The 13,350-nt window shown below is 40.9% G+C and overlaps 1 pseudogene; it reads right to left on the bottom strand.

Annotated features, from left to right (window-relative positions):
• Positions 1-1,379: 1,379 nt before the first annotated feature.
• Positions 1,380-5,650, bottom strand: LOC118643952 (annotated as a pseudogene).
• Between the last annotated feature and the right edge of the window lie 7,700 nt (positions 5,651-13,350).

The following is a 13,350-nucleotide window of genomic DNA, read 5'->3' as shown; positions in this document are numbered from 1 at the left end:
GTCCCTGGCTTAGTTGTCCATGTCCATTGGTCATGCATACATGCATATAAGTTCTGTGGTTTATCTCTTCCTACCCACCCCCCCATCCCCTCTTCTGAGGGATGTCAGTCTGTGCCCTACTTCCATGTTTCTGGGTCTACTGTATTCCTCAGGCTGTTATGTTCATTATATTCCGTATATAAGTGAGATCATGTGGTATTTGTCTTTTTCTGCTTGGCTTCTTTCACTTAGGATAATACTTTCCAGGTCCCTCCATGTCGTCTCAAAGGATAAGAGATCTTTCTTTCTTACCGCTGCATAGTACTCCATTGTGTATATGTACCACAGCTTTTTTATCCATTCGTCTACTGGTGGACACTTGGGCTGTTTCCAGATCTTAGCTATTGTAAATAGTGCTGTTATGAACATGGGGGTACATATATTCTTCCTGATTGGTGTTTCAGGCTTCTTAGGGTATATTCCAGCAGTGGGATCACTGGGTCAAATGGAAGTTCAATTTTTAATTTTTTGAGGTAGCACCATATTGTTTTCCATAGCGGATACACCAGTCTGCATTCCCAGAAAGAGAAACTGAAAAAACAATCCCATTTACCATCGCACCAAAAAAATTACGATACCTAGGAATAAACTTAACCAAAGAAGTAAAGGACCTCTTTGCAGAAAACTACAGGTCATTGAAAAAAGAAATAGAGGAAGATATAAAAAAGTGGAAGCACATACCCTGTTCATGGATTGGAAGAATTAACATCATTAAAATGTCCATACTACCCAAAGTAATCTATAGATTCAATGCAATCCCCGTCAAAATACCAACGACATATTTCATAGAACTAGAACAAATACTTCAAAAGTTCATATGGAACCAAAAAAGACCCCGAATAGCCACAGCAATTTTTTTTTTTTTTAAATAGAATACAGCCTGGCCAGTTTGGCTCAGTGGTTAGAGTGTCGGCCTGCGGTCCAGAGAGACCTGTGTTTGGTTCCCGCTAAGGTCATGTACCTAGGTTGCAGTTTGTCCCTGGCCCTGGTTGGTCGTGCGGGTGGCAGCCACTAGATGTGTTCCTTTCACATTGATGTTTCTCTCTCTCTCTTCCTCCCAGTGTACCTGAACAAAAAATGGAAAAATGTCCTTGGGTGAGGATAAAAAAAAAAAAAGAAGAAAAAAATATAGAATACAAATAAAAGTTTGTTGTACAAAATTAAGGCCTTCATATTTCATAGTTCATAAGGCTAAGAAAAGACTAGGTAATTTTAAAAGCCTGCACAAAAATTTCACTTTCACTTACTCCCATGTACAACTGTTATAACAGCCTGACCAATTATTATGAAAGCAAACACTATAAATAACACCAAGTCCTTTAAAGAAACCATCCCAAATGTTATTTCTTGGCGTAGGTGATCTTCTTGGCATGGGATGGTGTGATCTTAAATCCTTGTAAAGCATCCCTGGCAGCTCCAGCCTGTCCATCATTTTCAAATTCACCAAAGGCAGTGTCATGACCCCCAGGCCCCAAGCGTACTTCCTTGAAACCAGGGAGTTGATTGAACAGCATGGATAACATCATCTCAGTAGTGTCTCCTGGAAAATTATCAAGGATAAAGAGAGTTTGGAGGGCGATCAGGGACCTGAGGGTGGGGTGCTGCACCTCCTGGGGTTGGGTGCGAGCTGAATGGTTGTTTCCTGACCAGGCTCCCACCAGCGGTCAGTACTGTCTGCTCCAGCGGGCCTTTTCCTCCCTTGTCAGCAGAGGTGCCTCGCATTTTCGATAATCTATCTGAATCTGTTTTTGCACACTGGATTTGCATTGGTTTACCATCCAGTGGAAATCCTTGTAACTGTCTCGAGGCAGAGGTGGATGAGCCCAGTTCCCTAAACATAACATAACAAAGGCTGTCCCTCATCTTCATGGTCTTTAAAGCCACAGCATCTACCACATGGCCAAACCCAGAAAACAGGGCATATAGGGATCTCTTTAACTCTTCTTGTTAAAATTTCATCATTCATATTGTTGATATAAATTGTATAGCTTGGTTGCTAGCCCTCTTTTGGGTTAAACTGTTCAAGTAGCTTGAGGCTGGTGTAGTGTCCCCTAAGAACTGAAAGCCTCTACGAATTTCTTTTTTTTAATCATCGCCTGAGAATATTTTTCTATTTATCTTCAGATACAGTAGGAGGGAGGAAGGGAGGATAGGAGGGAGGGAGGGAGGGAGGGAGAGAGAGAGAGAGAGAGAGAGAGAGAGAGAGAGAGAGAGGGAGAGAGGAGAAAGACATCAACTGGCTGCCTTGCATCCAACCCCGACCAGGGCTGGGGACAAACTGCAACCAAATTAGGTACCCTTGAGCGGAATTGAACCTGTGATGCATTGGTCCACAGGCTGACACTCTAACCGCTGAGACAAACTGGCCAGAGCCAGGGTTCTTAATAAGCTTGAAAACATGTTGCCCCAAACCCCTAATAGGCAATTTAATACAAAATCAAAACTAATCCATACATTTATAAGAAATTCCAGTGTTCTGATTTTGCACATGATTTCTGTTTCAATGCTATTTCTAAAATATTAAATTTCAAATTGTTACAACAAAATTGATGTTGGTTCCTCTGGTTAGTGGGAGTTTCAAACTTTGCTGCCTGTTGCATGGTCTATACCAAAGACTAGGTCTTTGTAGTACTGGTGCCTCAGCTACCTTCGATGGCCTCTGGTTTTGGTGACAGTGGATCAATTATATTAAATCCTATATTTTATCCCCTGCTATCTGTTCCAAAATCACTGATACAGTGTTGCCTCTTTTTTCTTAAAAGAAACTTGGAGTTTGAATTATGGGTGATTTTCCTCTAACTTCCTTTCTTGAGTTGCATCAATGAAAGCATTATCATTCAAACGTTCTTTTAATCATCCAGACTGTAACATTACCAGCAATCAGAACAGATTTGTAATTTGTGAGCCATGTGCAAAAAACAGATATCTTGCTTCACTGAGAAAATAGACAATTTTGTGAAATATTGGGCATTTATCTGTCAAAGTGGGCCATTATACATTGAACCACAGTAAGAAGCAGCCAGTGAGCACCTCAACTCTTTTCATTTATGCATTAATGATTTTTTTTTGGGGGGGGGGGTGTTATCTGGTATAAGGCTGATCCAAATTCTGCTATTCATCTTTGACAAAACTAGGTAGATATAAATGTTAATCAGGACAATACCATTAGAAGAATAAAAAATTAGAATGCATAATGAAGACAAATGTATTTTTTTAATTAAAAAAAATCAGTCATCAAGAAAACAACGAGGAAGATGAGAGAATAGTGTGGATTGTCGTTTTCTCTCCACTGCCTCTACTTCATTTGCTGGGTGGCTTCTAATGTAACAAACAGGACAACTGTCCTGTTACCTGCATTTAGGATCCATTATTCTGTATAGATCATTCAAAATGCAGGAGGCTTTTCACATGTTGCAATAGCCACAAAACTCATTGTCAGAAGACTTGCTTTTAAATTCATAGTCCATAGTCTACCACATAGAAATTATGTGACCCTGGATGAGTCATGAAATCTTTCTGAGCCCTGACATTCTCATCTGAAAAATGAGAATAATAAAAATATTTCTGTTTCCTCTGTTACAAAATTGTAATTAGCAGCAAATACTTTAATGTGTGTGAAAGATACTGCAAACCAAAAGGCACCATCAGGGATTGTTACTTATGCTTCAGTGCATGCATTGAACATGGTCTGCGTAGACTGTATTTTCAGAAACTAACTCTCCATCATGTTGACATTTGCTAATTTTAAATCATACTGCAAATGAATGGTTCAGATTGGAACACCTGCTATCATCAATTTTTTTTTTTTTAAAGAAAATGACTATCATTTGATTTACAAGAACATTTTATCTTAATAAGTTCAGTTCAGCATTTATTAGCATGTATTAGCCTGAAATTCCCTTAACAGAAAATCATATCCAATTCTCTTCTCAGATATCAGAGTAATAACCATATTACTCTTGAGCACTATACTCAGTAGGAATTGCTGGACCCAATAATTCTCATTATTTTCCCAGAAGTACTTTAGAAATTATAGGGTTTGGAAATGAAGGGGGAAAAAAAAAAACAACAACAAAAAACAATAATGAGGCTCAAGAGAATACAAATCGTTCAACATCATATTCCTATATTATGTAAATAGGATTTCTGCATTTCCTAGGCAATAATCTACTGTGAACCACCTTTCCCATTTTATGTTACAAAAAAAAAAAACCAATATAGATATATTACAGGACACTTTCCAAAAATGAACACAAATACTCATTATTTCAACACACACAAAACAAATGTTATTTTCAAAAAAGTTATATTTGCTGAATTAGTTATTGCAAAGAAAGGTTGCGAAGACATCACAGAACTCATGCTTACTCTCTCAGTGAGCGTTGATGAAACATGGCACTATCCTAGATTTTAAAAGGGAAGGAAAATAAAGGAATGTTTGGCCATTGCCTTAAAACCTGTTAACCAGGGAATTCCCTTTTCACTGTAGGCAAGTTTGATGTATTTATACGTCCCCGTTTGGTTAACAGGTTAACAATGCAGTTGGATGGCTGGGCATGGAAGAAAAGCCTTCAGTACGGTGTGAATCTTGGCTAAAATAAGCAATCTAATTTAACATTCAATATTTGTTTAGAGCGAGTAAGCGTTACATTGGAGGGAGACATGAGAATAAATGTGGTAGCTGAGTTGAATGTGTCCGTGATCGGAAAAGAGGGAAGAGAAGATAAAAGAAGTTGCAAAATGGAAGAACCACACAAGCGGACTTGACATCAGAAAGGAAGAAGATTTATGAAGTCCCATTCTTAAAGATTGTATTGTGCCTTGCTGCCTACCTAGACTTTATGGTTTTATATCTCTGAAAATACGATTGTGTTAAAGGAGAAAATTTAAAGGGCTATTGGAAAAATTCATTATCATTGTTGCCCTTACATGGAACTAAATGGAACCTGCTCATTTTTCTTATTTTAAACCTCCTTCAAAGAAGACCATCTAAAAGTTCAACTTATAGCATTCGTACTTCATAGTGAATATCATAGTTTTCGCATGAACATTTGCTCTGGCTCACCTTGAAATATCCTTACCTGGGTGTTTTGAAGTTCTCTATTTTTTTGAGTTGGAAACCTCAGAACTTGTGAATGGCCTCTGAAGGGTGTTATTGAAATAATACTATACTTTTAAAATTATTTTGTTTTTCCTAAATACCCACTGCATAGTGGTTCTTGAAAATGGTGCTGAACAAGATTAAACAAAAACAAACACTTGTCTTCTGAGTAGTATCCTTTAAAGGGCCTGATACTCTATGATATTTGTTCTCTTAGCATTGCTTAGCATTTTTTAACTTTATTTTTAACATTATTAAATGTCTCTTATTCCACCCCCCCCCTTTGCCCACCTCCACCCAGTCCCCACACCCTGCCCTCTGGCCATCACCACACTGTTGTCTGGGTCCAATTTTTAATAGTATGGTTGAGAGTACAATAGTCCCTGTTATTCATAGGAGATAAAACATAAGACCCCCAGTGGACGCCTGAAAACTCAGATAGTACCAAATGCTAATCACCTTCTTCAACTGTGCTGAAAATGTGGCAGCAGCTTCTTCACGGGCAGACATTGCTTCTCTAGTACTTTTTTTTATCCTCACCCGAGGACATTTTTGCATTTATCTTCAGATAGAGCAGGAGGGAGAGATGGAGGAAAAGAGAGAGAGAAACATTGACATGAGAGAGACACATCAAGTGGCTGCTACCCACACAACCCCAACCAGGGCCGGGGACAAACTAACCGAGGCACGTGCCATTAGCAGGAACCAAACCCAGGTCTCTCTGGACCGCAGGTCAACGCTCTAACCGCTGAGCCACACCGGCCAGGCTCCAAGACTTTTTATATTTTCAGTCCTAACTGATTCCTGAATCTGTGTGTAACCATCCCTTATTCACAGTAAATGGCTTGGTCACTCATTTCAGGGGATTCCGTGCTGAAATCTTCATGTAAGCTCAGTGCTTTCTGCAGCAGCATGTTCCCATAAATCAGAACACATCCTCGGTTCTCATCTACACATAAATGTAATGCCGTTTGCATCTTAACGGAGCACTTACTGTGCACTGTGGCTGTAGCTTTTGCCGTTTGAGGTGTGATACTCAAACTAGCGTGAATTATTTTTGCTTCTTCACAATTTCGGGGACAGAAGATGTATCCTCACCATCAATCTCAGCAAGCTCAGCATACGATTCTTTTTCTTTTCTTTTAAGTCAAAAACTTTCATCTTTTCACTTAAAGGAAGACCTTTATGGCATCTCTTCGGCATGTCCGAATTGGCCAGCATCACTACTCCCGCGCTTTGGGGCCATTATTAAGTATGACTTGGGCAGAAGCACTGTGATACCTCGACAGTCCATCTGATAGCACAGAGGGCCACTAAGTGACCAACTGGTGGAAACAACTGCAGCGTGGAGATTCCAGACAAAGGGCCAAGTCATGTCCCGGGTAGGCCAGAGCAGGGTGGTTAGAGATTTCATCACTCTTCCCAGAACTACTGAATTGTTTGTTTTAGGAATTTCCCATCTAATATGTTCAGACTACAGTTAACATTTGGGAACTGAAAACGCAGAAAGCAAAACTGCAGATGAGGAGGGACTACAGTGTAGCATGATTGTAAAATCAGTTGCCCTTTAAGTGCTATCAATAAATATTCCATGCTTTAGTCCATTTTGTCAAGAAGCTTAATGTGTCTTTCCCACCATGCACATAACACTGAATGGACACCCATGTTCCGCAAACAGCACGCGGGCAAGGAGTGCGGAAGTTATACTGTCTTTGCTGGGGCCTGCGCCACGGGTTGGAATCTATGAGTGGTCTCCGCATGCAGATGGAACCTTTACAAATTACGTTTCCACCCCAAACTTTTAAGAACATCCTGAAATATAGTGCTTTGTGGGTACATGGAGTTCAAGGATAAATAGAGGAGTAATTTGCCATTTGCACCAAATTAAATCAGACTTTCAGTTCAATCAAAACAGCTTGCAGCTGGATGTAATAATCTGATTTCCTGACACTGGGAGAAAAAGTGAAGCCCTCCAAAAGGCCCCTGCTGATCAACATGCAATGCACTTTTCTGGCAATATCACTCAACCTCTGAATGTTTTCACATTTCATAAGCTAAAAAAAAAAATGCAAATGAAGCGTAAGGTTAGCTGGAGATGGCTCTCAGGTAGTTTTATTAAACAAAATGAAATAACACAGCACAATTTCTCTAAAGGATCATGTTCTTATTCTTTCTCAAAGCAGCTTTTCTGTTAAATATGCCATTAGACGAATCTCTGGAGTAGTGTCCTGGGGGTACTGTTTTGACATTGGCCATGTGTTAAAAACATAATAAAAGGCTTCAGAGAACAAATTGTATATAATTCTGTTTGAATAACTGGCTATTTTCTTAGGTAAGTAATGAGGCAGATCAAGGTAAGTTCTGAAGTATCCATTAACTGTTGGTTGTTCGAGGTGGCAAGGATCCGAATTTATAGATATATGGAGCCACATTCATGCAATTTAGAACACTTGGTTTTTATCTTGAGTTTTTACTGTAAACTGATAAATGTAGGCCTTTCAACATGTTGAATGAGCTTTTTCTAGTGTCCCAGAATTAAAAATTGCTGAATTAAGGACTAAGAAGCACAAAAGGGTATGCTTTCTTACAATTAAAATGTGAAACACCCTGTAGGGCTTGCAATGAGGTTTGAAAACCTTCCTCTGCTTCCTTTATCACAGGTCTTATACTCTTCTGAATAAGCGCAAAATTTGGAGGATAGGCAGAGGGTCAGAGGAGGACATTGTTCAGATGAAGAGTCCTCAGCATAGGGATGCTGTGATTTTCCCTCCCTTCCTTTTGGGGCAAGGAAGAAAGTGCTCAGTCCTTTTCCATTCAACAGCCTGACAGTGAACAGATGGTACTCTCACATAGGGCAAATGCAGAGAGATTAATGAAGGGACTATTTACAAAGGTGTCCACAGTGGAGTGCTCTAACTTCCACTCATCCTAAGAGACAAGAGAGCAAAGTGTTACTGGAATCCAGCGTTGTAGCTGGACAGAAGGCAGCCTTCCAGGCCCAATGGTCTTCTGAAGAGGGACACTGTCACTGGCAATCGGGGGGCCCAGCAAAGAGGGGTCCAGGAAATGAATGCTTGAGTATCTCTCTCCAACCTCTGAACTTGTCCCAGCATCTCCCTTTGGGCCAATCCAACCAGAAGCCAATGAGCAAAAGAGCCCAGTTGAAGCTTCATGTAGAGAATAGCCTTCTAGGGGCCCAGAGCAGAGAAGAGATGCTGAGAGAGAGAGGACCTGAAGGGACGTACAGAGCTTATCCAGCATACCAAGACTGAGGGGGTGGGCATTCAGGAAATTCATTTATGGGGGTTGGAAGGTTCTAGAAGGAGAAAGACTTGGGATTTTATTCCCTGGGGTCTTAGCTACTATGCTGGAGGAAAACCAAAGGCGATCCAGTCCCTCCCACCCATGCCCCCCTGCCAAACTCTTCGGGATAAACCCAGAGGGTAAAGCTGGCCAGGGGGAGAAGAGGAACATTAAATCGAATATACTGTTGACATAATATTTGAAGTGTGAAATTGTGTTAGAGCTTCTACTAACTGAAAGTCAATATGAAGCTTTAGGACTTATTTAGGATGCCATTAAGGGAGATAAGAAATGGTGTTTCCACGGTGCGTGGTTGTAGTCGGTGATTGTAAAAATCATTACATATTTGTGCTAGACTGAGTTAAGACTCTTCAATAAATCACACTGGAAAACTGGGGAAGAGCAGGGCACGTGTATGATTTCTGTGACAGCTTGTGAGCTTTGGCTCTAAGTGTTGCTCTGAAGGTGTAAACTGTGTATTCTTAACTCTGATTTGTCAGCGGAAAGACTAGGATCACCACCTCTTTGCTTCAAATGCTATCATGGAATTTATATTCCTATATTAAGAGTACTTCCGCCCTGGCCGGTTTGGCTCAGCGGTTAGAGCGTAGGCCTGTGGTCCTGAGAGACCCGGGTTCGGTTCCCGCTAAGGGCGCGTACCTTGGTTGCAGTTTGTCCCCGGCCCTGGTCGGTTGTGCGGGTGGCAGCCACTCGATGTGTTCCTTTCACATCGATATTTCTCTCTCTCTCTCTCTGTTCCCCTCTCTCCCTCCCACTCTACCTGAACAAAAAAAAAAAAAGGGAAAATGTCCTTGGGTGAGGATAAAAAAAAAAAAAAAAAGTACTTCCTCTTTTCTGAAGGATTGCTAAGTCAAATTACCCCGAGTATAGACATTCTTATGGGAACCTATAGTGTTTGATCTTGGCTATCAAAGAACTTGGCACTACTTTAAGTATGTCTAGTTTGCCCTGTACCATCTCACTATAATGTATGTGGTTTATTTTTAAGCAATGACAAACTGGTGACATCTAGCAGAAGAATCAAGAGGTCCTGTATCCCTTTTCAGGGGTTGTTAGGATCCTTAAAAGGCCTCTCCCTAGCACCAGGTGAGCGCTTTGGAGTTAGCTAAGATTGCTCATTGAGTGTGGTCGTCCACAGTTTTGCTCATGAATTCTATCTCCTTGACACTTGGAAGACTAAACTTTCTGTCCTCTGTGGTGGACTACAACCATGCTATTGTTTTGGGCCAATAAAGAATTTGAAGTGGTATTTATAATTCCTAGACCAAAGCACCTATCCTGATAGTTTGGGGTTGAGCCTTTTTCGATTAATACACTGGGGAAGGGTGAAAGTGTGCAGGTCCTGGGAGTCAAGAAACATATCTCTGTTTCAGAGATCTGTTTATATAGCCCTACGATCTACAGGTATCCAAAATTACATACAGTATTAAGATCGCTTGAACCTCTCAGCCTGATAGGGAGACATGTCTATGGATGGACTTACAGGGCAATAGCACTTTGATACTTTCAGAGAAAAAATAGAGGATTCTCTGTTAATCCACCTGGGCTGTCAGAAACATAAAACATTTTTTGGTAAAACAGTAGGGTCATTTGTCCCATGTCCTGCCTCTTAAATAGATATGAACCAATTGACCCAGCCCCCCTTGTGGTGGGATTCTAGAAAGTTCCATGTTTTCCTTGGACTCTTCTTAATTTTGTTTTAGTAGGAAAGCAAAGGGGAAGCTGTGTGGTATCAGGGTTGTTTCTAGAGGTCTCTTCAGGCATTTATGCTTTGGCCCCCAATCCCCCAAATCCATGGTGACAACTAAGTCAGGACTGAAAGCTCTGGGTGGCCAGAGGGGCTCAGAGATCTGTTATATAACCATAAGATGTGGTTGAGCATCATCCTGTGTACTGCAAGATTGTTGGTTAGATTCCTGGGCAGGGCACATACCTGGGTTGTAGGTTTGATCCCCAGCTGAGGCGCGTACAGGAAGGAAGCAACTGATCGATGTTTCTCTTTTGCATCGGTGATTCTCTCTCTCTTTCTCCCTTCCCCACTCCCTCCCCCAACTCTTTATCTTTCTTTCTGTGTCTCAGCATGTCCTCAGGTGAGGATGAATTAAAAAAAAAACACATCAGGGAAAGCTGCAGAGCTCACTAAAAACATCAGACATTTTTTTGGGGGGGGAAAAGAGTGATTTTTTTTTTGCAAAACTACTTGGTAAAAAAATAAAATAAAACAGGCTAATTTATGTCATCTTGAACTATTCAAAACAATCTGGCAACATCCTTTAACTAGGTCTTTAAATATTACTTTCTATTCTTATTATGCAAACTACATACAGACATATTGTCCTTTTAAAAAATAGCATAAGATCGCACTAGCAATCCTTTTGCCTGCCACCAGTAGTCTGAGTCCCCGTTTGGAAGTTTTTGGGGGCAACACTACCAGGAATTTCTATGATTATGGAAGCTGAAATTTAACACAGATTCTCCTCACACAGACTCTTCTTGGATAACTTTTCAGTCCTTAAGCATTCCCAGTTCATGTGCCCCTTTGCTCAGTCTCTGAGTATTCTTGCAGTCGAGAATCTTGTTTCCTCTCTGCAGTCTGACCTACTGATGCTCCTGTCACCTGTTGACACTAATCCTGCTCCTCTCTGGAATAATTTTCTCATATTTCTTGTCACTTGATGAATCCCATCTCTAATATGACTCTCACATAATCCTATCCTTAACTGTGTCTTGTCTCAAAGGAGCTTCTTTGACAACCCCCCCCTTTAACCCCCTTTTCTTGGGGGGAAGAGAACTCCAAGTCCACCCGCCTGTCCTAACTACAATGCTCTGAGTCATTTGGTGATAGCTTAGCCCAGAGGAGGGGACCCTTTCTCTTACCAGTAGTCAGTGACATGGTAACAAGGGACACACAGAGCCCAGTGTTCCAAAGGGAAAATGAGTGTATATTCTATGAGTCCATGTCTTGATCACATGTCCTAGGACCAGATACCCAATTCAGAAATGTGGCAGTAGAGAGCTGCAAACGTCAAGACAGATCCTCATCATCTAACCTTCCTGCCTGGTTTTTACTTCACCTGTCTTCAAGAGATAAGGCATTTAAAAATGAATTTTACGATATCTGAGGTTGATGCAATCTAATCTCCCCAAATGTTATCTTTCCTAGCAGCAAGGGTGAGCTTCTACTCTGCAGTCAGAGGCAGAGAGTTAGCATTCAGGTACTTGAATCACAAAATCAGTGACACACCCTCCCAAAGTTGGTGCCTTGATTCTTAAGTTCTGCTGTTCACAAGGATGTTGGATGTCTGAAACCAATGCCATAGCATTGTGGATGAGACTGTAGGTTTTAACATCTGTGAAGAGTGTCTCCAGACTTTTCTTATAAAATTGCTCCATAGAGATATTCTGACTTGAATAAAGAATATTAGTTCCCCTAGAAGGGAAAAGGGGCAAAGAGTTTAGTGTGATAGTTGGACTAGTAAGAAATCAGAATTTATAATTTCCTGGTTTTGAGGAACTTCACTGTTCCTTAAATTCCTTCATCCCATTTACCTGGGACTACTCTAAAGGCCACCCAGCTGGGATCCTCTGGGTCAGGGGGCACTTGAGATTCTTTAAACCATCCTTTCAGGGATGAGGGAGGTTGAGGAGAAATAGGATACAAACAAATATTAACATATTTCTTTTTTAAAAATTTAAAAAAAATTTTTTTAATTGATTTTTAGAGATAGAAGAAGAGAGAAGGAGAGATAGATGGAAACATCAATGAGAAAGAAACATCAGTTGGATGCTTCCTGCATCGCTGCTCCCGGAGATCGAGCCTACAACCCGGGCACGTGCCCTTGTCTGAGAATCAAACCCGCAACTCTTAGGTCCGCCAGCTGATACTCAAAGCACTGAGCCAAATCAGCCAGGGAAAAAGTCTCTCCTTTTAACATGAATTTTAAAATGTGTAAAATGGAATATCTTTTTTTAAGACCTGGATTTTCAGCACACTGGATATCTCCTGAGGATGGTTGATAATAAAATTTATATTCTCTTTTTGTCTCAGATTTGCCTAAATCACCAGCAGAGGGAGAACAAAACAATAGGTGTTCTCAATGTAATGCTTATGTTCAAGGACAAAAACCTACAGGGTGCTTAGACAGCAATTTAACTATGTTCTCTAGAGTTTCTTCAAACTCTTACTATGTGACACCCCCCCCCCTTTTTTTCTTTATTGATTTATTTAGAGAGAGAGGAAGGGAGAGGGAGAGAGAGAGTTGATTGGCCACCTCCTGCATGCCCCTCCCAGGGGATTTGGCCCACAACCTGGGCCTGTGCCCTGACTGGGAATCAAACCAGCGACCTCCTGGTGCATGAGTCAACACTCAACCACTGAGCCACGCTGGCCGGGTTCCTGTTCCGTATAATAATGTTTAAGGTTATGACTTTTCATGCCCAGAATTTTAAGGTTATCTACTATAAGTAATATTTCTCTTGTTACCATCTGGGACCCTTAATAGTCTCTCATTACCAGGAGTCACCATCTAAATTCCCTTCAAAATTTCTCTAACTTGCTTATCTTCCATGGTGTCTTTGCCCACAGGAAGCATATGCATTTTTTAAATTTTTTTTGGTGCTAGGAAGAAATACAGTCTCCCCACAGTCAACCTCTCTTTTTCTTTCACTGTCATGGGGACTGGTCTTTAATTGCATCTGTCGTCATCCTTTTCTGGCCTGAGAAAACGCCGGTCTCATTCATTCCTTCTACTCTCGGGGGCACGTATTAAGCTCTACGACAGGTCTCCCTCTGTCCCATGTATGGACAAATCTACATTTATTTTCTTGTTTCTGGGGACAGACAGTACATTTCCCAGTCTTCCTTACACCTGGATGAAAGCTGTGTG

This window comes from Molossus molossus, unplaced genomic scaffold (assembly GCF_014108415.1).
Source record: "Molossus molossus isolate mMolMol1 unplaced genomic scaffold, mMolMol1.p scaffold_m16_p_4, whole genome shotgun sequence".
NCBI classification, from domain to species: Eukaryota; Metazoa; Chordata; class Mammalia; order Chiroptera; family Molossidae; genus Molossus; species Molossus molossus.
Note: the sequence above shows the minus strand (reverse complement) of the source record. Positions and strands in the feature narration are given on the sequence as shown.